General features: G+C 51.7%; 1 protein-coding gene across 1 annotated transcript in view; it reads left to right on the plus strand.

Moving 5' to 3' along the window:
• The first annotated feature begins 16 nt into the window (after window positions 1-16).
• Window positions 17-3,019, plus strand: part of EEF2KMT (eukaryotic elongation factor 2 lysine methyltransferase) — a 13,615-nt gene continuing 10,612 nt past the window's right edge. Inside the window, exons 1-2 of the mRNA XM_011978453.1 lie at window positions 17-179; window positions 1,957-2,019. The gene's annotated coding sequence lies outside the window, so the exon portion shown is untranslated. The remainder of the gene's footprint in view (window positions 180-1,956; window positions 2,020-3,019) is intronic.

Raw genomic sequence — 3,019 nt, forward strand, 5'->3', positions numbered from 1 at the left:
CACCCCTCCTGCGGCGGAGGCTGGGGGCGGCTCCACGGTCGGCTGGGGGCGGACGCGCGCTCGGTGTGGGGTACAGTTCACGATCGTTTTCACGACTTTTTAAAGGCAGTAATCGTTCTGGTCACTGGGACACAGCTGCCCTCGCCCATTCTAAAAAGTCAGCGCCCTCAGGACCGCGGGTAACCACGTTCTCCCGAGCGCGGTGACCAGATCACAGGCTGTCCCTCGTGGCTCAGTGTTCTCATCTGTACATCGAGCACTGCACAGAATCGGCTCATGCGCTGAGGCTCTCACGCCTGTGATGGAAGAGACAGAGAAGGGAGGGGGTGGCCTCTCGTCGCCCTGGGGACCTGCCATCCACAGCACAGGCTCATGGCAGGCAGCACCCTCCCTTCTGCCAGCAGAGGGGCTTAATGCACCCGGCCCCATTTGTAATTCATGTGCGGTGAGCTCACTGGCATGAGGCAGTTTGGATATCTATTCCTCCCTGGGTCTGCCCCATTTTATGGGGTGGTGCTTAATCATTTGTGTTATTCCATTGACATAAAATATTTAGCACTCAGAGATCATTTCTGGTCTGGAGAAATTTGTGCATTTTTAACCCAAAATAGAAACCTTCATAAAAGCATCATAGGTCTCCATTCAGTGTTGACTATAATTTGTTCACATGCCCACGCTGAATGCTGATGGGCTCACCCTGAACACCCACGAGGTGGGTACTATTGTTATCACTCACATTTGACCAGAGGGATTGTTTGATTCGGGTGCAGTAGTTGAGAGTTCAGACCCAGGAGGCAGCCTGCCTACTTCGAATCCCGGCACAGTCCCTGGCCCTGTGTGACCTTGGGCAAGTGACTGCATCTCTGTGTGCTATTGTTTTCTTATTAATAAAATGGGGGATATAATGACACCTACCTCTCAGGGTTGAGTACAAAAGCCTGTGGATCAGTGCCTAGCTCATGGGAAATGCATGTTGGTGTTAAGTAGTGTTTTTATTCAGTCTCCAAATGTTTAATAAATGCCTTCCGTGAGCCAGGCACCATGGATCAGCAGTACCCATGACAGATGAGGCTCTGCTTGCATGGGAGAGCCAGAGAATAAACAAATAAATGAATAAACAAGAAAAGACCAGAAGTGGCTTTAAAGCCAATAAAACAGGGAAATGGTGAATGGAGCAACTGGGGAGAAGAGTCACCAAAGTCAGGGAATCAGGGAAGCCTTCCTCAAAGAGGTGACATTTGAACTGGGGCCTGAGTGGTGAAGCAGTGAGGCATGGGAACGGCTTGGGGAACGGGATATGCAAAGGCCTTGTGGTAGAACAAGCCAGCGGTGGTTGAGGAACAACAGCAAAGCAGCCAGTATAGCTGGAGTGGAGTGAGCAGAGTGGGCCAGGGGGGAGGGAGAACAGGCCAGAGAGAGGGATTAGGACCAGGTCTTGTAGGACCTTTTACGGCATGGAAGGAGCTCTGAAGCAATGAAGTGCCTTGCCCTGTGTCACCTATGAGCCAAGACACATATGAACTGCCTACCTCGGGAGCCAAAGCTCATTGCTGGGCTTGAGGCCGCTGTAAGAGGACAATGTCATCCAGGCTGATACAGGCACATTCTGCGTTTCCACTTTAACTCAGATGGCAAGCCCATCAAACCCTGGTGCCATGGCTGCCCTGGTCATTCCTGGCTGACCCGTGCAATCAGGGAGGTGGCCCATGACCCGGGTGGCAGCTAACTAGCCAGGACTAATGCGGCCAAGAGACAGTCTTCTAGCCTTCTTCCTGTCACTCATCCAGGTGCACCCCGCAACATCTGAAGGTCAGGCTTTCAGCCGCTGTGGCTTCCACTTCCAACTGGCTCCACGTCCCCAGGGAGAGATCACACAACGCTTTGCCAGCACATTCTATTGCGTGTTTAATGTTCCCGTGAATGTGCCCTTGAGATTTCTCTCTCCCCTCCACACAGAGCTTAGAAGCAAAGTTAAGAGACTCACCAGATTCTGAGCTGCTGCGGGATATTTTGCAGAAGGTAAGAATCCCAGAGTCCCTCGGACTCATGACCCTGCCTCCTGAATCTCTCTGGAAGACCTGCTAGAAGAACCACAGGTGTGCTTGTACCCTTTAAAAACACCTCTGTTCAAAGAACAAACCAATGGAGTCAGCACTGCAGGTGGGTGTCAGCACCTCCGACAGCTCCAGCTCTTTCGTTTTCTATCTAAGACTTAGACAGAGACATCAGAATATACAAAAATCTGCATGAGAGGGGGGAATCTAGGGAATGTTTTTTAAACCATCCACATCCACAGCAAAAAGAGAGATGACAGGTGCAAAACAACTTCTAGCATTTGGGAGATGCTCAGAGACTTTCTTTTTTGCATACATGAGACCTGTCCTGCCCACTCCTGTCTCTTCTAGACATAAGTGGGCCCGTGCTTTACCCAGGGTGGGGTTTGGACTCAAGTGCATCTGCATGCAGGTGAGAGGCAGGATCACCACCCGGCCCAGCCACAGCCTGACCCTGGCCTTGTGGGCCAAGTACAGATCACCTTGCATCCTGGGTCTTCACCTTCGAAGGGCCATGAGCCCTTCTGAAAAGACAAAGCAATAGACTCCCTCCCAGAAAGAATACATTTTCCATACAAACTCAGGGGAGGCAGACATCCTCCACCTCCACCCACCCAGCCCATCCTGGGAGCCCTGGTTAAGAATTCCTGTGCTGGAAGTGAACCAAGATCATCCACATGGAAAAGATACAGCCACAGCAGGGAAGACTTTCGGAGCAATACAGTAGGTCAGGGCTTCGAGCATGGAGATACCTGAAGTTATCTCGCACCCTGCTCTGAGTTTCACCCTGAGCCTCACCCTCGTAGGTGGTGAAGCATGAAATGTAGGGAGAGCTGCTTTAAAACCCAGCAAAAGGCTGGGCACAGTGGCTCACACCTGTAATCCCAGCACTTTGGGAGGCTGAGGTGGACAGATCACCTAAGGTCAGGAGTTCGAGACCAGCCTGGCCAACATGGCAAAACCCT

Source organism: Mandrillus leucophaeus, unplaced genomic scaffold, assembly GCF_000951045.1.
Source record: "Mandrillus leucophaeus isolate KB7577 unplaced genomic scaffold, Mleu.le_1.0 Scaffold195, whole genome shotgun sequence".
Lineage (NCBI taxonomy): Eukaryota > Metazoa > Chordata > Mammalia > Primates > Cercopithecidae > Mandrillus > Mandrillus leucophaeus.